Genomic DNA, 25789 nt, shown 5'->3' with positions numbered 1-25789 from the left:
ACTGCTTATAGTATTTGAAGAGCAGCGCTTTAAAATTTAGCTAAAATCCCTTAATCAATGCTAATTAGCCCTAACTTGCATATGTTAATTAAGACTATTTACCAAAATTATAGGTATGAACATCCCCAGAGGGGTTCCTGTTCATTTAATTAGTCCCAATTAGCTCTAATTAACACGTGTAAATGAGATACTGTTGAACCTAAAATAAACACAGTGTTGCTTACTGTATTCACATGCAGTTTGACTTATTGTTTATGTTTGTAGAAGGGAAGAGGCAGTTGAAGCCCTTTAATTAATGCAAATTGCTGTCAGTGCATGGATTTTTACAGAAGTCATTCATTTCTGGAACTATGGCAGAAATAAAATCTATTACTGTGTAACTGGATATTCCAGCTGTAATTCCAAGAAACAATTTCTGATACTGTTAGTTGGCAACACAGCCACAACAAGCAAGCTAGTATATATGAGAATTGTTACTGGTTTACTGGCTATAAATATTAATTTGCAATTCATATTTTCTATGTCTATGGTGTAGTTCCTAAGATTAAAGTTTTGGGATACATAAAAAATGCACATGGTATATAATAAATTTATTTTACTTGTATTTTAATTTAGTTGATTCTGTGAACAAACAAAATATCCATCGTCAAAATCTTTACAATTTTTGTACCAATTCGTGATTAGGTTAGCCTTTGTAATAAACATGAAAATAACACTGTAAAAGTAGGTACAATTAATTTAAACCATCACAAGTAAAGTTTAATCAGATAGATAAATAGAACATAAAGCAAATATTAGTTTGCACTCTCTCTGATGATGTTATGTCACCTGCATGTATATATCAGTCACAGAATTGCTAATAAGATCTTTTCTTCAACAAGAGATACAGTTAATTCAAGCTGAATACACTGCATGATAAACTTGTAATAATGCTAAGCTTACAAATCACAGTGTGCAGATAACAACAGGAATGATTGAGAAGCGGTTTGGTATAATGAAGCCACCTTGCTTGACCCCAGTCGGCACACTGGGTCTGTGGACCCCCTGGTTAATGTCACAGCTTGCATAACATGTAGTACATACTGTAGAATGGTAACATGTTTCTGAGGGCAGCCAAATTTGAGAAGAAGTCTTCATAATTTATCTCAATGATTGGAGTCGGCGGCTTTTGCAAGGTCTGGTAGTGCTCTGTGCAAATTTTCTGGCTGTTCATGTACAGTGGAAATCATGTACACTATATCCTCTGATTGACGTTATTCTCATTGCTTCCCTGAGAGGAGTGCCACAGTCACTAGGAGGAGGAGGTTGAAAAGGATGGTTGTGATGATGTTCCATATAGCAGACAGCAGGAAGACTTCTTTGTAATTACTGCAGTCAAACTTGTCTCCTTTCTTGAAGACAGGAGCAAATGACAGTACAATTTATTCCACCACACAGTACAACAGCAAGATTAGAACAGCATTGTGTTATGTAAATTATTGAGTAAGTAAACAGGTGGACATAGTGAGAGGCTGAATCTCTGATCTGCAAGCAGCACCTTTTTGACCATAAATATAGCACGATGAAATCTTATCGTGTTTTCACATTCAGAAATCATGCACGCTGCCCAACCTTTTATACCATCCAGCTATGAATTCGTTTTGTGTGCTAAGTGCGTGTGAATAGTGCTTTAATTTAATTTTTTAAACAAGTATGATTCTCTCGTTACATCTTACCTCAATGCAATTCATGATAGTTTAAATGCATCAAAGTGGATACAAGAGATATATAGAAACACACCTATTGTAATAATGTGGACCCATTCATTAAATCTGTTTTATTAACCTGTGTAAAGCAAATCACATATCGTATTTCAAAGGAGAAATTATAAAGCAATTTTTGTAATCTCAGGATATCCCAAAATGAAATGTATTCAATGCTAAAATGCAGAGGAGTTAGTGATAATGATGAAATATTGGCACGGTATAAAGGAATTGTAGCTTAGTTGTACTGCATGTAACAATTGTCTTGAAGCCCCCACCGTCCAGGCCATGCTCTTTTCTCGTAAACACAAGGAATTCTGCAGATGCTTGAAATTCAAGCAACACACATCAAAGTTGCTGGTGAACACAGCAGGCCAGGCAGCATCTCTAGGAAGAGGTACAGTCGACGTTTCGGGCTGAGACCCTTCGTCAGGACTATCGGCCCGAAACGTCGACTGTACCTCTTCCTAGAGATGCTGCCTGGCCTGTTGCATTCACCAGCAACTTTGATGTGTGTTCCATGCTCTTTTCTCACTGCTGCCATCAGGAAGAAGGTAACAGGAGCCTTAGATCCCACATCACCAGGTTCAGGAACAGTTATTACCCTTCAACCAGCATTGATAACTTAGAGTTAAGCCCTAAATGAAGTTAGTGTAGACACTCACCACAATACTGAACTGATTCCACAACCTATGGACTCACTTTCAAGGACTCTACAACTCATTTTCTCAGTATTATTTCTTTATTTGTTTGTTTTTTTTTGTATTTGCACAGTTTGTCTTCTTTTGCACATTGATTGTCGGTCCTGTTTGTGTGTAGCTTTTCTGTTGCTTTCTTTATTTGACTGTGAATGCCTGGAAGAAAATGAATCTCAGGGTAGTGTATGGTGATATATACATACTTTGATAATAAATATACCTTGAACTTTGAAAATTATACATATTTGTGATATCTTACATATTATTTTGTACTCAATGTTAGCATCGGGTGCTACACGTAAGTAAATCTGTCCTATAATGGAATATACAGTGGACGATGAATAGTGATCTTTTTGTCGTCATTCCTTTTCAAAATATTGGACCATTATATTGTGGCTGTAACATATGAGGGAATGAAAGACTTCTATAATGATGATATGTTTAGCTTAAATGTAACCTTATATGTTTAGCTTAAATGTTAGATTGCTTTTCATTAAATACATCTCAGTACACCTAATCAACATTTGGAGGTTATCCACCACCAAAACTCTTACTTAAGGCATATCTTTACTTGCATGCTTTGTAAAATTGGACCACTGTCTTTGAAGATCAAAGCTGAACATATAAAATACTGACAGGGTAGGAAACACTTCTACTATGGACTAAGCAATGCAGTGTTGATCAAATATTTTCTGTTGCCTTAGTTGGGCAAGGCTAATGCCACCAGCATAGGTCAATTCTTGAGCTAGTTTTGAAAGCTGTCTTAATACATCAAATGTATCTGATGGCCAGCCATATTTTTCGAATTTGTCCTGTGGACAATTAAAATGCTGCCATGCTATAATATTAGTAGACTAATTATCAACAGGATTAACATATTTCAAAAGATGTTATGCTGATGCAAGTGTATACATGCACATTTAAGTGCTAAAATATGGAACTACATTACTTTCTTTAGTCCTGCCCTCTTATATGAAGAAAGATGTCACATGTAATGATGGGTTAGACATTAATTTGAATACTTAACCTAGCGGTAGTTTAGACTTCAACCCAAGTAATAAATTATCAGGCTTTCCTTATCTCCGCTAACCCCAATTTGCCATGTGCTCTTTTTCTTTGTTGTTGTTTATTATCCACAATATCCTATCCCTTGAGTTCATCTATTTCCAATACTGGCCAAGCACTGCTATCATTTAATGGGAAGCACATGGCTAACAATTTAACTTTACTTAATTCCAGCTTCCCTGATATTGGCCCAAAAGTCAGGAAGAATGTTACAGCAAGCATGCAAAATTCAACCAAAATGTGAGATGTTACTCATATAAGAATTTTGAATCAAGATCAGTGGTATAATCCAAACATAATTTTAGCCAAAAGAGTACCAATCAATTTAAATACGTCAAGGATTGAGATTAAATTCACTCAACAGATACTCTACATAACCTAACATTATTTATATTCACTAAGCTGTAAACTACATCCTTTCTCAGTAATGTGTCAATATAGTTCAATAGTAACACTAAAGTTTTACAGCATGACTTCTGTTGTGCCAATTTACTTTTCAATTATTGGCACGAAAATGATAATCAACCTACTGTCCTATTAGATCTTTCCTTGCTTGTTGAGGTATCTCTCCGTGTCGGGCAGTTAATATCCAGAAATTTGCCCAAAACAGACACAGGGTATTCAAATACTGCTTAAGTAACGTGCAAGCATTCTGCACATAGGTCATGTCAGGAATCACAGAGGGGCAACTGTGCTCATTGTTGTCTAAGTAGCTCATGTCTTTTCTGGCTGACAGCATTCCAACAACAAAATCCCTCAGCAAACTTAGTTCAATTGATAACAGGACAGACAAACTGAAATTTGAAAAATAGCATGCTGAAGTATTAGTAAATAATGATGTTCATAGAAACAGGGTCTGCAATTAGCAGAGACAAATGAAAATGTTGATATAAACTTATATCTGAAGGAAGCATGGGTCAAAGATGATGATGGCAACTCATTAATGGTTATGAAAATATGTAGCACTTCCTATAAAACATTATTCTTTGAGGTTGTCTAAACAATTATGGCACCATTTGAGTTCTACTGATCCAGTAATGGCAATAATCATTTTATTTTATTTAAAGATCAGTGCAGATCAGGCCCTTCCAGCCTAATGAGCCACACTGTGCAGCAACCCACTTATTTAACACTAGCCAAATCTCAGGACAATTTACAATGATGAATTAACCATTGTCTTTGGTCTGTGAGAGGAAAGCGAATCACCCAGAGGAAGCCAATGCTGTCTGGAAGAACACACAAACTCCTTAAAAATAGCACCATTTTGAAAACCACTGTTTTTTTTAATGCTTTCTCTAAGATTTGTACTTTTTAGCAAACTCACGTATTTTTCACACTCACTGGCAGAAAGCGGTACAGCTGCTAAACTAACAGTTTATCACCTTTCTCAGTTTTCATTGGCTAAGTATTAGTGCATTACCTACCACGTGATGTAATTGTTTGAAATATGTAGCCTATTAACTTCTTCATTCTTATCTAAGGAATTTTCCTTATGTTATTATAAAAATGATAGATTTTTCAGAGACTCTATCTTGGCTTCTTTTCTATCTTTGTCATCGCATCCTTCCACCTCTTAGCGTCGAATCTCTCAGCTCTTTCTTTAGTTTGCTTAGTATTTGTATGCTTGTTTGTATGCTAAAAGAAACTGAAATCTTGGAGTTAAGACTGTTCGCTATTCCTGACTCCCAGCAGAACCCTAAGGATCAGAAAATAAACGGGGAACCAACAGCCGGAATTGAACTCCAAACTCCGAATACCCCAAGTTATAATAGAATCGCGCTAACTTGGACAACAGATGATAATGGTCTTGCTTTCTGAGAATATAGACTGTCCAACTTCAGCTATTTACTGAAACTTGATCATATACAAACAAACCATATAATGAATAGTTTCATATTGAATACAGCTATTCATAATAGAAATGTGTATCCATTTTTCTTTCATTTCCTGCTGCCAGCTTCACCGACACCGGGTATTAAGAACAGCAGGCAGAAATTTAAATGAGGGAAAATGCTTTAGTGTGGTGCTACATACCTAGAACCATTGCTTCTGCTGCGAAAAAAAAACATTTCTGAATATTAATCAGCAAAAAAGTAGCTGTACTCAAAGAAATAAGGTACTTACATTCCATGGTCTTGTTATCAGATACACCTGCCCATTAATGCAAATATCTAATCAGCCTATCATAAGTCAGCAATCCAATGCCTAAAAGCATGCAGACATAGTCAAGAGGTTCAGTTGTTTTTCAGATCAAACATCAGAATGGGAAAGAAATGTGATCTAAGTGACTTTGACCGTGGAATGGTTGTATCGGTGATCTGAGTAGCTCAGAAATGGCTGATCTCCTCAGATTTACACTCGCAACAGTCTCTGGAGAATGGTGTGAAAAACGAAAAGAAAATCCAGTGAGTGGCAGTTCAGTGGGTGAAAATGCCTTGTTAATGAGAGAGTTCTGAGGAGAGTGGCCGGATTGGTTCAAGCTTACAGGAAGGCAACAGTAACTCAAATAATCAGGCGTTACAACAGTAGTGTGCAGAAGAGCATCTCTGAATGGATAATACATCGAACCTTGAAGATCCACTAGCAGTAGTAGAACACAAACCTACACTCAGTGGCTACTTTATTAGGCAAAGGAGGTACCTAATGAAGTGTCCACTGATTGTACGTCTGCAACAATTGTAAATGAAACATGGATAAAAGAAGAACTTACATTCACATTACACCTTTCACGTCCCTCCCAGGACATCCGAAAGTGCTTTGCAGCCAATCACGTATTTTGAAATGTAATTGATGTTATAATATGAGGAACAATCCAGTCATTCTGTAAAATGTATGCTCCAAAGTGCAGTTATGTGAAGGTGGTCAGTATCTGACCTAGTTGGCTAAAGTGTAAATACTGATCAGGACTCAGCTCTTGTAGAATCATGCAGTATGGAAATAGTGTAGGCTCTTTCCAACTGAGTTCATGCCAACCATTTATACATCCCATTTTATTTTTCCCACATTCTCCTTGACTCTCTACATTCAGCCCCCTCACGCATACACTAGCAGTAAATTTACAGCAACAGATTAACCGCCAACACATATGTCCTTTGGGATATAGGAAGAAACTGGGACCACCCAGGGGTACACGTACAGGGAGAACATGCAAACTCCACACACTCTTATAGAGTCTTACACATTACAGCACAGAAACAGTCCCTTCAGTCTATCCAATCTGTGCCGAACCATTAATCTGCCTAACCTGGACCTGGATGATAGCCCTCCATACCCATTCCACCCCGGCAATATCATTGTAAATTTTCTCTGCACTCTTTCAATCTTATCTTGTTGGTTGGTGACTACACTATATACCATACTCCAAAGTAGGCCTCGCCTTATACAATTTCAACGTAGCATCCCAACTCCTGTACTCAATGCATTGATTTATGAAAGCCAATGTGCCAAAAACTTTCTTGTACAACCCTATCTACATGTGACCCTACTTTCAAGGAATTATGGATCTGTATTCCGAGATCCTTCTGTTCTACCGTACTCCTCGGTGCCCTACCACTCACTATGTAAGACCTACCCAAATTCCATCTGGCATTTCTCAGCCCATTTTTCCAGCTGGCCCTTAGATAGTTTTCTCACTGTCCACTACAACCCCAATCTTGGAGTCATTATTTGCAGATCCATTTTCCCGCATTATTGTCTAGATCACTGATATAGATGGTGAACTATAAAAGACCCAGAACCAATCCCTGCTGCAAACTACTAGTCACAGACCTCCAGTCAGAGAGGCAACCATCAGCTACCACTCACTGGTTTCTCCCACAAACCCGATGTTTAATCCAACTTACTACCTCTTCTTCAATGCCAAGTGACTGTACCTTCTTGACCAACTTCCCATGCGGGAACTTGTAAAAGGTCTTGCTAAGGTCCATGTAGCTCTGTCCGCCAGAGAAAGCAGGATCTCCCAGTGGCCACACATTTTAATTCTACATCCCATTCCCATTCTGATATGTCTATCCACAGCCTCCTCTACAGTAAAGATGAAGCCACACTCAGGTTGGAGGAACAACACCTTATATTCCGTCTGGGTAACCTCCAACCTGATGGCATGAACATTGACTTCTCTAACTTCCGCTAATGCCCCACCTCCCCCTCATACCCCATCCATTATTTATTTATATACACACATTCTTTCTCTCTCTCTCTCCTTTTTCTCCCTTTGACTATACCCCTTGCCCATCCTCTGGGTTTTTCCCCCTCCCCCCTTTCCTTCTCCCTGGGCCTCCTGTCCATGATCCTCTCATATCCCTTTTGCCAATCACCTGTCCAGCTCTTGGTTCCATCCCTCCCCCTCCTGTCTTCTCCTATCATTTTGGATCTCCCCCTCCCCCTCCCACTTTCAAATCTCTTACTAGCTCTTCCTTCAGTTAGTCCTGACGAAGGGTCTCGGCCTGAACGTCAACCATACTTCTTCCTAGAGATGCTGCCTGGTCTGCTGCGTTCACCAGCAAATTTGATGTTTATTGCTTGAATTTCGAGCATCTGAAGAATTCCTCGTGTAGACAACACCCACTGTCTTGCCTTCTAAGATTAATTAGATATGATCTACCTCGCATAAAGCAATGCTGACTATCCCTAATCAGTCCCAGTTTATCCAAATACTTATGTATCCATTCTCTTAGAACACCTTCCAGTAACTTTCCCACTATTGATGTTAGGCTCACCAGCCAATAATTTTCTGGCTTACTCTCAAAGCCTTTCTTAAAAAATAGAACATTAGCTTTCCTCCAATCCTCCAGATGTTTAAAATATCTCTGCAGTTTCCCACAGCCTCCCACAGGGTCTGAGGGAACACCTCATCAGGCCCTGGGGATATACCCACCCTAAATTGCCTCAGGACAGCAAACACCTCTTCATCTGTAATCTGTATATGGTCCATGACCTCACTGCTGCTTTGCCTCACTTCCAAAGGTTCAGAGTCCATCTCCCAACTAAACACAGGTGCAAAAAAATCCATTTAAGATCTCCTGCATCTCTCGCAACTCCCAGCATAGATTATCACTCTGATCTTCTAGAGGATCCAATTTTGTCCCTTGTCGTCCTTTTGCTCTTAATATATCTGTAGAAGCCTTTCTGATTCTCCTTCACCTTGACTGCTAGAGCAACCACATGCTTTCTTTTAGTCCTCCTGATTTCCTTAAGTGTTCTCTAGCACTTCTTATAGTCTTCGAGTGCCTCATTTTTTCCTACATACTTATACCTGCTATGCCTCAATATCTTTCAAAAACCAAGGTTCCATAAACCTGTGATCCTTGCCTTATATTCAGACAACAACATAGCATGTACTCTCAAAATTTCATTTTTTAAGGCCACCCACTTACCAAGTACACCTTTTCCAGAAACCACCTGTCCCATTCCACACTTGTCAATTCTTTTCTGATACCATCACAACTGGCCTTTTTCCACTTTAGAATCTCAACCTGAGGACTACACCTATCCTTTTCCATAATTACCTTAAAACTTATGATCACAAGATGCAAAATGTTCCCCTCCATAAAATTCTGTCACCTGCCCTGTCTCATTCCCTAATAGGAGATCCAGTATCACATTCTTTCTAACTGGAATTTCTACTTTTCTGATTAAGGAAACTATCCTAAGCACATTTGACAAACCCTTTCTCATCCAACCCTTTTACAGTATGGGAGTCCCAGTCAATGTGTGCAAAGTTAAAATCACCTCCTATCACAACCTTATGTTTCTTGCCACAGTCTGCTATCTCTCTACAAATTTGCTCCTCTACATCCTGCAGATTGCTGGATGTCTATAATATAATCTCATTAACGTGGTCATACTTTTCTTATTCTTTAATTCAACCCATAAAGCATCACTAAATGAGCCCTCCAGTCTGTCCTGTCTGAGCACTTCCCTGACTAGTAATGCATCCCCTCCTCCTCTAATCCTTCCTGCTCTTCCATGCCTAAAACAATGGAACCCTAGAATATTGAGCTGCCTGTCCTGCCCCTCCTGCAACCAAGTCTCACTAATGGCTACAATGTCGTAATTCCACATGCTGATCCATGCCCTAAGCTCATATGCCTTTTGCTACAATACTCCATGTTTTGAAATGTACATAGATCAGGATGTTAGTCTCACCATGCTCAACATTTTGATTCCAGACTTTGTACGTAGACTTAACATCTCTCTCCACAACAACTCCACTATCAGTTCTGGCACTCTAGTTCCCAACCCTCCCCCCCCCGGGATTCTAGTTTAAACCACCCCCCCCCCCCACCTCCGTGTAGCACTAGCTAACCTTCCCACTAGTTTATTAATCCCCTTCCAGTTCAGGTGCAAACCGACCCTCTGTACAAGAGAGCCCAATGATCCAAAGATCCCTCCATCAGCATCTCCTTCGCCACGTGCTAAACAGTATGATCTTCCTATCTCTGGCCTCCCTTCTTCAAAATAATGCCATGATATTTTTTCAGGTTCAGTTGAGAGAATGGTCAGTAACGCATATTAAATAAAGGTTTTGGACTCACCACAGGTAAGACTTTTTTGTAGTACTATCTTGATTTTGCTGGGCACAGGCCATTAGATAGAGCGCTGCTCCTGTGTGCAGTCTGGATTAAAATCATTTTCTTTTTGGCCTTAGCTACACCAAAAACCAGGAACAGGAGCTGGAGCTTTTGTAGCTTTTGCGGCTCAGTTCCACCAGGAGAGCTGTCGTGTTACTTTTATTCAGAATGTTGGACTACACATTAAAGATGGAAGAGGATGAGTCTGTGTGTCTGAAATTAATGTATTATTGATGAAGCCTGTTAAAAAATGACTATCATGTTGAGAGATAGACATTAATATAAGTTCTCACTGGAGAATAATAAAGGGGTGGAGAGAGGAAGTGAAAGGCAGACATCTACAAGCTGAACTGGTGTATTAGTTAGTGTATTTTATTCCAGATATTTATAACTGTCAGATCAACCAATAGTAATCACCAAAATCTACACTATTTACCAGTAGTTGCAAAGATTGACTGACAATTCACACTCAGATAACTATGTTTATATATTATGCATAAAAGTGCATGGTATAATTTGCACAATATTCAATATATAGTTACTGCTTCATTGAATGTTCTATCATATGACATAGAATTGATGATAAAACCAAACAGAATCCAGTGGGCACAATCTGATAATTTGGGAAACATTAACATTTAAATATATTCCATATTGAAGTTTATAATACATGTTAGATCAATGACAATTCTTCAGTCTTAACATGTAGCAGTGTATATTCTAATCTGGTTGAATGCCAGAACATTGTGCCAAGGAACAGTAGGTGCAGGTTTTACGCCCATGATCCTCCACACCAGGAAATCAGGGAGAGGTGCCAAATAGGAGAGAGAGGTTTCCCAATGAGAATGAAAAATCAAGGGATGAGTCATCCCAGACTGTGCTTTGCATCTCCATTTACAGAGGATCTATTAGCAAGGGCCTCAGAACAGGTTGCCTGTTCTTCCTGTCCCAGCTGGAACACAAAATGGCATGAAGGAGAGGGTAACCTGGAACAGAATTTTTTTAAAAAAGCATAAAACTTGGCTGTGTGAAATTTGCTACATGTTTCAGCATTATCTTTTTTGGTGTGTTTCAAATTTCAACTTCCCAAGTGCAGTCCAGCTCTACACACGGCAATCTGAAAGTAGTGTACATAATATCATTGCTTCAGATATGGAATCCCATGCTTTCCCTATAAATATTGGCTGGTCATACATATCGGCTATGTAACTGTGTAAATATAGCTACAGCCTTTAGTTTATGGATCATATAAAGGCTCTAACAAATTCCTTCATTTTACATTCATCTTCAGATCCATCATAACAGACTGGGTTAATATGAATTATAATGTGCTATACTAATCAGTAAAGATTTGTTTACTGTAACTACCAAAAAAGAAAAAGATATCAATAAGCCATAAAGATAGTGTGCAACTTCAATCATCATTTCTTGACTGTATTGTTTCACTTTAATTCTTTTCATTAAAATGCTGGTTGAACTGGTTCAAAATGGAGCAGACAAGAATTCTGTTTGCATTTGTTGAATACTGAGTCTTTTCGTATACATAAAATAAAAATTTTATATAGTGCCTAGATATGTACATATCAAATCATGGCAAGGTACTGCACTTCGCAGGAACACTATCAAACAATATTTGTCATAGAGTACCATCAAGAAGGTGTGAACAAAGCTTGGTTCTTTACGTTTGAATGCACTGAGGGGGAATGCATATGGGTGTTCAAAATCTTTGGTTTCATTATGATATTGCAATAACTGATGAAGGGTCTTAGCTGAAACACTGGCACTTTACTCCTCAGCATAGGTGCTCTCTAATCTAATCAGTGTGTATTACTCTGAGTTTCCAGCATCTTCAGAATCTCTTGTGTTTACATATCCTTTAGCTTATTAACACTTTCCATGTAATTTATTGGACATGAATTGTGATCCTCTTGAAAGACTTGATATTACACTATATAAATCTGAGAATGTTTTGGATTGTCCACAATTTTGTCTATGATCTCAGTTTTACTTTAAGTACTGAGAATAAAACTCTTTATCTCTCATTTAGCAGATCCAGTTATGCTCCCTTGTTTGGTTAAGAAAAGATTTTCCTCCCCATTTCTGCTCTTCCGTTGGTGTTCTGCTACTGTGGATTTCCTGTTCCCATCCTGAGGACTAATTTATGTCTCCGCCTCTCAACCCGTCAACAACAGAGGCATATTTGGTAATCAAAGCTAAATACACCTTTCCCCTCTGGTACCTGCATTCAGTCTGTATTTCCTCATTTTAATAGTTGCATTTTTCAATTTCTTAAAATTACTTGATTTAAAATGATTTAAAATTACTTTTTAAATTACTTCTTATTCTGTTTATAGTATTTTTTCTGTCATAGTTCATGTATTTTTTCTCTCATAGTTCATAGACCCACTGTCCTGCAAATCCTACAATATATTTTTGATTATTTCTTATTTTTCCTTTCACAGTCTGATTTTCATAACTCTGCATTCTTTAAGTGTCCATTAATATTCTTCCTCTGTATACAAATCCATCCACCCACTACAACTTTCAGTACTTTTTGTGATGTTTTCTGACTTTTTCTCTTACTTGCACTTGCATTCATTCCCTTCACTGATCCTTGTCTGTCACATCTCCCCTACACTCTAATTTTGCTGCACCCCAATTCTGCCATCTTTTGCAACATATCCTTATATGTTGATCATTGGATTTCTTCCTCCCTCTCAGACTCTGAGCTGAATTTGTGCAACTAAATTGAAACAGTGATTTATACACGCACAAGCATGCACTTTACTTAATTTTAGAACACCTCTCATCTCTCTTCCCAATTGCTATTTGAAAATAACTTCATTCTATTTCATCTTGCATTTATGCACAATGGAATTGCTATAGATCTATTTTTGAGTTGGGTTTCACTATTTTAATTATTGAACGGACAGTACTAGAAATCCCATGGTTTCTCACATTCCTCTAGCAAGGGATTAACTGCAAAAAAAATCTCTTCATCACACCTATTTTCACACACTCCCTGTACACTCTGTCCTTCGTTACTTTTCTCTCCTACTTCTTAATTTTGTTTATTCCAGATCTCAACCCCAATTCTTTCTGAGAAAGAGGACAATCAAATGCTGCCAGTCAAGAGAACAAGAGATTAACCTCTGATGAAGGATCTTTTACTTGCTTCCCTTTCCACAGATGCTGTCTGGCCTGCTGAGCGTTTGCACACTTTTTTCTACTTTTTTTATCCAAGAGACTGGGGGATCAGAACGACACCTAGAAATAACAGCACTGCAGGAATTGCATGTATAAGGCTATCTCCAGCAGTGTTGAAGCTTGTGAAGGCAGGGAGCAGCTGTCCAGGTAAAAGATGTGAGATATAGAGAAGAGATTATATATCAAAGTCCAACATATAGCAGCATGGAGTGAGTTAAGCCCTAAATGAAGTTAGCATAGACACTTACGTCATCACTGAACTGATTCCACAACCTATAGGCTCACTTTCAAAGTCTCCACAATTTTTGTTCTCAATATTGTGTAGTTATTTATTTGTTTATTTATTATTTATATTTACACTGTTCGTCTTCTTTTGCACATTGTTTTTGTCAGTGTTTGTGTGCAGTTTTTCATTGATACTCTTGTGTTTCTTTGAATGCCCACAAGAAAATGAATCTCAGGGTAGTATACAGTACAGTGATACTGCATACAGGTACTTTGATTTACTTTAACATGAAGGAGTGTGTTCAATGAACATCTTCTAATCTGGTTGTGTGTGTGTGTTATATCAGGCATGGTTTGATTTTCGAAAGAAATAGCTATTTTTCGCGAGTGCGGGGGTAGGCGTGATTAGGGTAAAAAACTGGAAGGGTAAAATATGAAAAGCTGGAAAAGTGAAATTTTTTCTAAAGGGGAATAACAAAAAGCGATCTTCGCAATAACGAAATTACTCATTAGGTAAAAGAACTGCATTGTCAACATACTATATGCCAGAAATAAGATTTGTGTGGTAAAAGTAGTTGCAATGTTTCTACTGAAGGTTAAAGTGGAGGTTCCCAATACGGTATTACGATTTATGATGAACTGGGTCTCCGGGGTACAGAGTATCTCTCTGGCTCGTGCAGAACTGTATGGTTTGCGAAAGTCGCCCTATGATGCTGTTTACCCTTGCAGCTATTGAGTGATTTTAGTTTTGCAAAGATCCATCTGAGATACGATTTAATTCCACGGTTACTGACTCCGCGGGGCTGCCCCGCGGTACATAACCGAAGCAGCGAGTGAATCCTGGCGTTTGCGTCGTCTAAACCCTTGAAGGCACGGACTGACCCCAGGGCAAGCATTGGGATTAGGCCTTGTTTCTGTGCCGCTTGTGCGAGCAGCGATGAGAACACCCCGTGCCTGGTATTCGGTGCGCACGGAGTAATTAAACCTTTGGTTTTTAACTCGGCAGGCTCAAAGCACTGTCACCAGGAATTATCTGTGCTCTGTGAAGCCTACAGAGCACATATACGACCAGGAGTAGAAATGGCTTATTCGCCTGCACGTTTTATCCCCAGTCATCACTTCAGAAATAACAATTAACTCTCGATTGTACTTAACAGCGACTTTAATTATCATGAAATTCGACTATGTCTTGATGCCGGTAAAACCCAGTTTCAAGAAGCGTCGTAAGCCAGTTCGTGTTTTTTAAAAGGCAAATATAAATATATTTCTGAACAGATATCCAGCCCCGTGTACTGGACTCGCACTGGACTACCAATTACCCTTTGGGGGTTAGGCGTAGTTACAACCTCAAGGACTCATCTGGGCTTGACTACTGGTGATGCCGGGGACATCCCAAAAGTTGATGGCTAAACAGAGGAACTAAATAATTGCAATAATATCTGAGCTAAAGCGGCCTTAGTTATAGAAAATGTAAATACATTTTCAAAATATACGTTTTATCAATAATAAGTCAGGAAAGTACGAAATCAGCTACTTTTATTTTTCCGAATATATATTTTGAACTCTTCGACATTTAAAGATTCTTGTTTAACCGCTTGTGCATTATTGTTTAAAATTGTGTATACTGTATTTATGTATTGACTTAATATTGGTACTATTCATATATTTTTAATTCTCTTTCCTTCTTCTGTCGTTCTGTATACCTTATCCAGAATGTGTATATAATTTATTAACATTGTCGCTTCTTTAACCCTTCCCCTAAGCAACTTTGATTTCTTTCTGTCGGTTTGTGAGTTATTTGTCTGTTAAAACCAGGAACCGCGATGTGAATAAATTAAGAACGTCTTCTTAAAGGAGAGATCTGAATGTCTCTCTCTATGTCAACATTGCTTCTCATAAATTGCTCAGCACATCAAAGACATTGTTGCCAAGGCCGGATTCGAGGCAAAGGGCACAAAAAGGTTAACTTGACGCCCGACCCCACAAACCAAAGTTTCGAATGTCGCTGTTCCACCTCTACACCCATGCTCAACTTGACACTTCTCCAAGCCTGACTAAGTGGCCACTTGGTCAGCCTAGGAGGAGTGTCAAGTTCTTCCGTGACCTCCAGTTCCTCAATAACCTCATCATCCAGCATATGGAGCAGGCTTTGTAATCAGGGTGAGAACTAATACCCAGGGTCTGCTGAAAAGCCTTTATTTACAACCGGCACCGAAAAGGTGTCTGCAAAACGAGTCACAACAAACAACATAGTTTATTGCTGGACGATGAGAAATAGTTACCACTTTTAATAGCGCCAATGTGGTCGTTGTAATTACTTATGCAATTAAAAGGAGGGAAATGAAGTTTCAATTTAGCATGGAAAGAAATGGTGCATTTAGCATCCTAAATTCACACCCCACCTTCAGCACTTTGTTCCAAATGATGTCTCTTTAAAATATTTTAGGATCGGTGATATGATTCATGGCGGATTAATTGTATTTCAATCGGCTTTGCCTTTAGCAATATGTGAAGTTGGATACTTGAGACTATTGTCCTTTATCCTTCCTCTATCAGATTCATAGTTTATTATAATGTCAGAAATCATATCAAAATTTTATATAACTGTATAAAAACGTTGCTAGATGGATGTGTTATTTTAAGTGTCTGGTGATTAAATTCCAAGAGGCTTAATTCAGTCTTTCAGGGCACTTACAGCAAATGCCATACCTATTTGTATGCGATCATTCAGGTGTGTAGTAAATTCAAATTACCCTTACAAATTCCTCCCTTTTTTACACATATGAAATATGAAAAAGAAACCTTTACAGTTTCGGGGCTATTTATATTCCTGTAACATTCAGGACACGAATGACCCCATAACCATAATATATTACCGCTGCTGAAAGTTGCAAAAGAACCTTCCCAACTCCGGCATTTGCGCGTGGACGTTGAAAGTAGAATCTCCGTTAAATAAATAGCGGAATTAATAGGGCAAATGAAAACACTAAAGTTGGTTTGGCTTTCGCTATCAAGTATGCACATCTGGATTTAAGGTCCCCAGTCAAAACGGCCGCCATTTTTAATTCATTGGTCTGTTGGAATGAATGCATTGTCGTGGTCAATCTTCTGCAAACTGACTTTTTTTTTTGCTAATATTAATTTATCGCATTGTCCAATGTGAATTTATTCTTTGCAATTTCTGACAGCTCTATGCTGAGAGTTGATAGGCATGCGACCTCTAAAGTGCAAATGATTAAGCAAAAAAATAGTGTAATGTTAGGTCAAGTCTTGAACTTGTAGATACGGTTTAACATTTTATAAATGGTTATTGTCTTTATTTTAATGGACTTTGGGAAATGATACTTCTCAATCAAACACCCAGGCGAGATGAAAGCGATACCTTCGTTTTGTGTACGCACCTATTCTTTGTCAAACTGCTCTTTCTTACCCAATGCTTTTTTTTTGTAAGTAAGCCAGAGCCAGTCTTTTGCCCTAGGACTGGCGCTTTCAAATTCACTCAGAAAGCCCATCATCAGTCACTGATTTTGTACAAGACGAGAGAGTAATTTTCAGCTTAAATCCCTCAGAGCCTCCCATCCGTTCTAAATCCCATATCACCACTCCTTCCACACAGTTCTGACACGCAGCAAGCCAAAGCAGTCGGGTTTTGCTTATGCATTAGCAATTTATTTTGTCTCCTTGACACGTCGCTAACATAAAACCGTAAAATATAAATAAAATATCTCTCCCCCAGCACCCGTTCCCAGCGCGAAAAAAAAGCTATATCTCCCTTCTGATCTAGCGGAAATAAAATATAAACCGTGGATTCGATAGTGCTTTTGCCCACACACACACACACACACACACACACACACACACACAAGGACACAATGAATATGGGTAAAATGGGATTGGGATCACATTCTTGGGAGTGGTGTTCCATTTTGCTTCTCGGACTCTTTCTCTCTTTCTTTCCCATGCAATTTCTCTCCCCGCGTAACGCCATTGATAAACCATTTATATTTCTCAGGCCGCCGTTATTCCCAAGCCTGCTGTGTAGCGCTGAGGCCGATTGCAATTTATCAGCCTCTCGCATCAGTTTGTAGCATGTGTTCTTTTTCCTTTAACATCACACTGATAGTATCGCCTGCTCAAACGGAATCACCCTGGGAAACTCAACGTTGGGTGGGCAATTTGCCTCTTTCCCTGTATCTTTTCATAAAACATTTTAAGCTATTCAATTATATCTTTTGGCGGAGATGATTACTTTGAACACTTGCTAACCGTCACAGAAGTAGCGCAAGGTTCCTCGGGGGTAAAATGAAGTTGATCGATGTCATAACTGATTTAAAAGTTTGTTCACTGAAGTTTTGGAGCTTGATGTGGAGTCAATGAGGGAAATAAAAAAAAAGGAGTGATACTGTTGTGCCTTTAGATTACTGGCTTTGGAGCGAAAATAACAGCTGTCCTAGTGACAAGACTCCAGGAAGATCTATAGCCTTCATCGAATTTCTAATCCAGGCTGCCAGTGAGTTTTTTAATCGGGGAAAATATTGTGTTGTTTTGGTCAATATCTCGACGCGACTGGCAGATGTTTTGAGTTCCACAATTCCCGCTCGAAGGCGAGTTGCGGGCCTCCGCTGAAAGGATGGAGTGGTGGGGAAAGTTCACGTACTCACAACCCCTTGTCCAAATGCAGGTGAAACAATAGCGTGTGGCATAACTAATAGGGGCACCACCATCTCCGAATTTGCTACAAGGTATAGCAGCAATAATAGTGAAAAGGAACATGCAATGTTACGAATACTGTAGTAATCCCTTGAGATAATCTTTTACCCACACCATAAAATGGAAACACAATAGTTCTGCTTCCAAAAGCTGGGCATGCACTCAGTGGCCACTTTATTAGCTACACCTGTACACCTGCTTGTCAATGCAAATATCTAATCAGCCAATCATGTGGCAGCAAATCAATGCATAATGCGAACATGGTCAAGAGGCTAAGTTGCTGTTCAGACCAAATATCAGAATGGGGAGGGAATGTGATGTAAGTGACTTTGACCGTGGATTGATTGTTGGTGCCAGGCGGGGTGGTTTGCGTATCTCAGAGACTGCCGATCTCCTGGGGTTTTCACGCGCAACGGTATCTAGAGTTAACAGAGAATGGTGCGAAAATCATAAAGTGAGCGGCAGTTCTGTGGGCCAAAACGGCTTGTTAATGAGAGAGGTCTGAGGAGAATGGCCAGATTGGTTCTAGCTGACAGTAACTCAAATAACCACGTGTTGTGTGCTGAACGCAGAACACATCGCACCTTGAAGTGGATGGGCATTCAGAAGACCACACCGGGTTCCACTCCTGTACCTAATAAAGTGGACATTGATTGCACATATGAACCTAAAATTTCACCGGGGATACTTAACTAAAGATTCCTTCAAAGTTGGGAGATCAATGGAAAGCATGATTTATCTAGAGTCTTATCTTGTTCCTGCTTACCAATTGATTCGGTCCGTTAACTTTTATTACTGGACGCCCAACCCTGGCAAAAAAACAGTTTCTGATCAACCAAATGTTCGACTAATTTCCACCCCTCCAATCTGTTTACTTGGCGAGACTTCCCGAGAGGATATGTATCATTTATCATTGATGCATTGAGGTAAACGAGAGTCAAATCTTTCCAAGCAGCCTGTCATGCTCTGCTGTAACTGGAGTCTTGTTGCATTGAGAGTTTCTCTTCAGGGGAACGGAAGAAAACAGGAGCAGAAGTTGGCCACCGGGCCCCTCAAGTCTATCCTGCTATCTATACTGACTTCAACTCCACTTGGAACTCGTTCCCCATAAACCTCAATTCAACAGACGTCCAAGTATATATCTATCTCCACCTGAAATGTATCTAAATATTCGCCACCCTCGGGGACAGAGAGTTCTAGAGACCCATTACCCTCTAAGAGAGGAATTGTGTACGCATCTCAATTAAAAAAGACAGGCCCTAACTGTCCTCTCCTGTCCGTGACTGTCCCATTATGGAAACTTCTGTACATCTATTCTGTCAAGCCTTGCTAGGATCCTGTATGTTTGAAGACAGTTATCCCTTATTCTTCTGTACCCCCAAAGAATACAGACCCAAACTATCACGCCGCTCTTGACAGAAGAATCCTCTCATCCTATGTATTAGACTAATGAATCTCCTTTGGACTGCTTCCAACGCTACAATGTCTTTTATTAGGTGGAATAATTGATTGGCTTAACTTGTTCATTTTCTTAACATATATATAAGAACCATAATTCTATTTAAATCTATAATTTAAAGGAGCTTCAGCACAACAAACATTAATTGCAGTTCTCGTGCTGTTTTATTTTATATAGTATTTGTTTGTTAAGTGGCAGAGGGGGACATAACGATCAGGACCTGTGTGCTGAATTTTTCAATATCAGTTCTTAGGTACAAAAATGCATTATTAGGGGTGCCACCTAATGAATTCTGCTCTTACTAAGACAAATAAAAGCATATCAAAATGTTGCCAAGTCCATACGCGAAAAGTGATGATAACATTACGTGGAACACACATCAAAGTTGCTGGTGAACGCAGCAGGCCAAGCAGTATAACATTACGTGGCTTCATTTTGTTTCATAGATCCAGTTTGCATCTTATTTTCAATTAATTGCAATCAACTCAGATCAGTTGTAATCTAACTAATGCAAAGTTGTTACACCAAGTTCCGCTGTTCCGCTGTAGTTTCATACTTTCCGATTGCTATTGCATTTGCACACGTCGCTTAATCAAATCGAAATATAAATCTGAGCGTCTGTGTTCCTAAGGTTTACATCTACAACATCGCACTTCCAGAATCTAGCATCTTATCTAATAATTGTGTGCTCTGTACTTTGGTTCTTTAATGTTAATCGCGCACGTTTATCTTCGATATCTGGACTTCCTAGTGAACGTGTTCGCGCTTTATCGAATCGAGGTACTAAAAGAAAACAAAAGTAAAACAATCAGAATGGTTTCAACAGAACCTGTTGGTCAAAAGCCAAAACTAAATACCTAGCTGGCGGTTTGCTGCGATCTCAGTTCCCATGGTTTTGATGGCTGGGCTAATGTTTGAACTTGATTTCTCAGCCGCTTTGATCGAAGTATAATGGCAAATAAATTATACTAGTAAGGTACCATCATATACTATATTTCAATCCCATTTCTTAAATCATTGAATTAAGTTACTTAATCTACTATTAAACATAAATTTAAACTTTCCATGCCAGGAGAGCAGTGTTGTGACTGAATGGATATTAATGTATTGTTGAAAGTGTGCGGTCTACATAGTTCAAAGGGGAAGGTTATGAGAGCATGCTACAACCTTTGGATATTGTCTGTCAAGTCGAAATTTACAGCATCACAGAATGGATCAACTCGTGGTCCATTTGACGCGGAGCTGTTGCTATACCACTCATGTCACGGGAGATCTCACAGTTGTTTGCAATCCAGTTGCACTTGGCCGATCACAGCCTCGCTGTATATTTCTCAGTTTATCACGAGTGTCACCCACATCTTCTGACAGAGAGGTCAAGAGGAGGGTGGGGAAATCAACGGATCTTTGCGAGCGACGCGACCAGTCTGATCTCTACCGCTAGAGTCACATGTGCTGTGGGGAAGGGCAAAGGAGCTGATGATTAAAAACATGAACAATGCGGATTTCCCTTTTAAACCTGAACTTGACAACTGCCCTTGACTTAATTTCAGTGCTACAGGTGTACAGTACTTGTAGCTTCTGTGCTATACGGTAATCTCTAACTGGTATTATAAAGCAAGTCTCTGTTTCCATAATTAGGCTTTCTAGTCACTTATTGAATGCCATTTCTAATTATTGATGCCCAAAATCTAACATTTGTGTGTGTGTGTGTGTGTGTGTGTAGGCGGTACGGGGGTCGGGTTGAAGGGGATGGGGCGGGGTTGGAAACTAGAGAGGAGTTGGGGTATATCAATGGAACACGTATAGTAAGATTGGTTTTGACATGAAGGGTAATTTCATCGCTTTCAAAGCAGCAAAGTGGTTGCTTTTGATACTAGGCCAAAGGTCATTTCATTTTGTTGAATGACGATCATCTTGAATTTTGATTTTTTTTGTAAATAGAAGTAGCAGGCGATCTTTCAATATGTTATCCCTTTAATGGTAAGTGTTAGTAAGTATAATCATAGAACATCAAATTACAATTATAACTTGGTGGTGTTCTCCCTAAGTGTTCACTGTGTGTATTTTGTACCGATTATTGGAAAGAGGATAAATCACTGATTGAAACTTGCAATTCGAGTCCTGCGCAAATTGTCTTCCAAGTTGCTATTTTATTAAAACCTTTCTAGTGAGTGATGTACCCTATATCACAACTTTTAAAAACAGATTTAAATCTCCAAAGGTATACCCACTATGTCTGAAATTATAAGGGAAGTGCGTTATTTCCAGGATTACAAAATAATATATCTGTAATATTCTTAACAAAATGTATGAATAATTCCAATCTACTCAATGTGGCAACAGGTGATATTAGGCCTGGTGTACCATTATCTACGAACATTTCGTGTAAACGCATAACGTGTTCATTGTTGAAAGCACTATTCACGATCACCAACAAGTAACGTTCGGTGTGTAACATTAGTATACAATGCAAATAAAGTGCGTTGGAGAACAAGGAAAATGGAGAGTGGTGGCACCTATTCTGCGTGGACAAAGACGTGAAGCTGCTGTCTCCTGTGCTGTGTAAAGGAAAAGGCTGAGTTTGTGAATCGTGTTTGGACCCGTTAACATTCATACACAATGACTGGGCGCTCACTTTCAATCGATACCTCCTTCCATTCTGCGCTGACAGCCACTGCCTGTGACTGGCTGTTTTGATGAAGCTAAGGAGATTCTAGACCTGTTAATACCGCCAGCCTTTGAGCCTTTGCTGATAAATCTTCTCCTCCCAGTCATGGTCATTTCTTAGATGAGGTACTGTAAAATCGCGCCCTGTGGAATTTTCTAAAGGGAAGGGGTTAAGAGTGAATTCACGCGGCGGGTTTTTAAGTTTAGGCGTCAAGAATGACTGCATCAATGTGCAAACTCTCCATCCCTGGATATTGAATCCCGGTGATGCTGCCTGCCTCTCGAAACAGCCAGTCGACTTAAAATGAACAATGTACCGTGTCACCATAAGAAAATATTCCTAACTAAATTAGAGCAGATTATTTGGTCAACATATATTTTCTATTCTGTGAGCTATTTGAATCTATATCAGCTCTGCGTGGTGTCCAATAATCACTTTTTAAGCAATTATGCTTGCGAGCTGAAAATAGATGGTTAAAATTGGAAAGTTCGTTTACAAAGCCGGGTCAAAAAGTGCACTCTACTCGTAGTCCCGATGTAATCAGTTGATTACATTTCACTTCAGTAATTTGAAGAAAGGGTGACGGAAGGTTGCCTCTGATCGTGGCTCCTGTCGACACTGATTGAGTGTACTTCATGTAAAACCGAAAACTGGCTCCACACGTTAATTCCTCCTCCCCGTCGCAAACACACATAATTCTTGCAGTAGTTTTTTTTCTACGCTTTAAATAAATACCTTCACTTCAAATCATTGTACGCAAATATTAGTGTTACATCCAATCACGTGATTTGAACAAGCCTTTCACCTGAGTGATTAGACCTCGTAACATTTCCATAATATTGCATGGGACAAAATACTAAAGAAACGTTTTCCCTCTCTCCGGCGTTCTTACGCCCCTGCGGATTAAATCCTGTTAAACCTGGCGACGTTTCGTTTCACCTGTCCTGCCTGTTAATATCAAGTCAATTTCACTTCCGTAGAACGGCGCCAGGGTTTCAGAATGTTGAACTTCCAAGACTGTTTAATTGCATAACATAACTGCTGTAAATGCAAAAACTGTACGCTGAATTCTCAAACACAGCGCACGTTTCCTAACTACATCATGTTTTAGGCTGTGTGAGGTGTTCGACTGAATCACTTTCGACACCTAACTGTAAACTCTTTGATATTTGAGAAAAAGCCCGTGTTGCTATCATATAACCAGATGCTTTGCTGCTGAATAAAATATTGAAGTAGAAATAGACACGATGGTCACAAAGATGTTGCTCATCTCTTATCTCTATTCATTCCTGACCAACACATGTCATCTGGGAGAGTGTCAAAGGAAAGAAGTCCCCAGATAGAAGACTACAGCTGTCACTGTGTAGTCTGCAGGGCCAAGTCCAGACCAGTCGCTCTTCTCCCTTTTGCATGAGAAGAAGCCCATATGCAGAAAGAGTTTATTGATTTTTTTTTGCAAAGATTGTGCGTAGGTTAGGAATTGTGAAGTGTCGGTTGGAAGGAAATCTGCGCTGTGAGTGGCAGGTCGGCGACATTCGCTCAAGAAACAGCTGAATAACAAAGACGGTGTGCGCACAGCAGACAGGAAAGTAGGTGCTCGCTAAATATTGCGACTTTACTGGGAACAGGGAAATTTTGACCATGATGGCCAACCATATGCAGAGAGCACGAGGGCTTTTCCCCCATCATTTTGGTATCATGGATCATTTATTTATCGTCTTTTCACCAATTTATCCATTAATTTGACTATCATTGGCGGTTACCGTGAGAGATAACCCGCAATGGTGTAAAAATGTTGCTTCTCGCTGAAGGGAGCGAGATCACAAACGTGTTAAATAAATTGATACAGTCGGCGCGCTTTATCAAATAATTACCCCATTGTCGGGGGATAGACTTTGTCCAAAAGTGTCGAATTAGAGTGGCGGTACGCTGGTTCATCACATGGAATCTAAAAAAAATGTGATAAAGCGTTGGAGGAACCCGAGAAGAAATAATAGCATGCTATGCCAAAATAAAGAGCACCTAAAGGTGCGGACTGGAACACGGTGATGTTATAACTACAAATGTTGTCAGGCGATTGCTAACTGATGTGTACTAACACTGCAGCTTACAGTGTTTTAGTACCATAGCCAAGTAAATGTTTGCAAACAGGACCTTGTGTTTCCAGACAAACTGCATCCTGGTCCATCTCAACTCCCGTCTGTCAGCGCCTACCCAAGTAAACTGGAAACTGTGAAACTGTTGCTTGGGTGGAGAGTTATGTCCTTATTATGTTCTCTGCGCCTCCACTTTTGTCCCTTGCAATTCTGCTCCCTTAATCAGACAAGTCATAAAATGCGTGCCCATTCCCATTGTAGCTGCCGCAAGAGAAAATTGATCTCAAGCGGACAATAGGCAGATGTTTTGTTTTGAAAAGTATGGTGAAAGTCTAAACTAAATGCAAATATTTAACTTTCACCTTGCCCCAGGTTTGGCCAGTGTGATCTATCAACTGATAGAGAAGTGGATTATAGGGTTGAGCCTTTCTTGTTACCATTCGCGCTGACGCGAGATGCAATACACACAAACATCAAAAAAGTTCAAATCTAACGTTAGTATGCAAATATGTTTAGCACTATTTGGTGTCGAGTTTGAGACAAATCGGGGGGGGGGGGAGAGACGTCCATTATAGATGACAGAGTAAGCATTTCCCGTAGAACAGGGCATTCATCAACAAGTGAAGAGGTGATAAAATGACTTGTTAGGTCTTTCATATAGTCTCTCGCGCTTTCAGCGGATACGACTTCAAAGGTTAAAATGCAGGCGGGCAAAACGCTCATGCATATTGAAACTATTTTACTGACTCACCCCACCACTGTGATTTCATCAAACGCCAAATATTCCTCTTGCATTTTCACCTGATGATGGGCACCCACACAACACCCGAACCCCGCCCCCACCCGGCACCCTGAAATTATATCCTTATTATTTCACGTTGATTGGTCCCTACGAAGGTATCGTAACTTCTGCCAAGCAGTTTTGGCTTACCGCATGATTATAAACAGGGCAATCAATCTGCTGCAATTTATAATTGCAGAATGATCGGAACATAAGCCAAGAAAACGTGGGATAAGAGGCAGACTTTGAATTTAGCTGCCTCACTCTCTCCCGCTCTTTCATCCACATACAATCAAGAGTATGACCAACCAGCGGCAAAATGAAAACTCCGAAAGGGGCAAGAGGGCCTGAACATGTCAACATACTTTCTTGAGTTTTGTGGTTTTGTTTCAGTCAACCGTTCGACCGCGATGAAAATTGCAAAATGAACCTTCCAAATACACCAAAAAAAACAGAAGGATATGACAGAAGAAAGGCGGAAAAAAATTGCAACTATACCTAAACCTCAGAAGCGGCCGCGGCTTCCGCTATTCTCTAGGCGAGATGTTGCGAGTCTTTCAAAGGCA

At 39.5% G+C, this 25789-nt stretch overlaps 1 long non-coding RNA gene across 2 annotated transcripts; it reads right to left on the bottom strand.

The window, feature by feature from the left end:
• On the bottom strand, nucleotides 1-25772 carry LOC134336788 (uncharacterized). Of its 2 annotated transcripts, none has more exons than XR_010015884.1 (3): nucleotides 25722-25772; nucleotides 2408-2596; nucleotides 1-1391 (listed from the first exon to the last, which is right to left on the bottom strand). It is a non-coding gene; the product is annotated as an uncharacterized LOC134336788 (long non-coding RNA). The 2 variants fall into 2 exon arrangements; XR_010015885.1 differs by lacking the exon at nucleotides 25722-25772 and adding an exon at nucleotides 10042-10283.
• Nucleotides 25773-25789: the final 17 nt, after the last annotated feature.

This window comes from Mobula hypostoma, chromosome 23 (genome assembly GCF_963921235.1).
Source record: "Mobula hypostoma chromosome 23, sMobHyp1.1, whole genome shotgun sequence".
Classification (NCBI taxonomy): domain Eukaryota; kingdom Metazoa; phylum Chordata; class Chondrichthyes; order Myliobatiformes; family Myliobatidae; genus Mobula; species Mobula hypostoma.
Note: the sequence above shows the minus strand (reverse complement) of the source record. Positions and strands in the feature narration are given on the sequence as shown.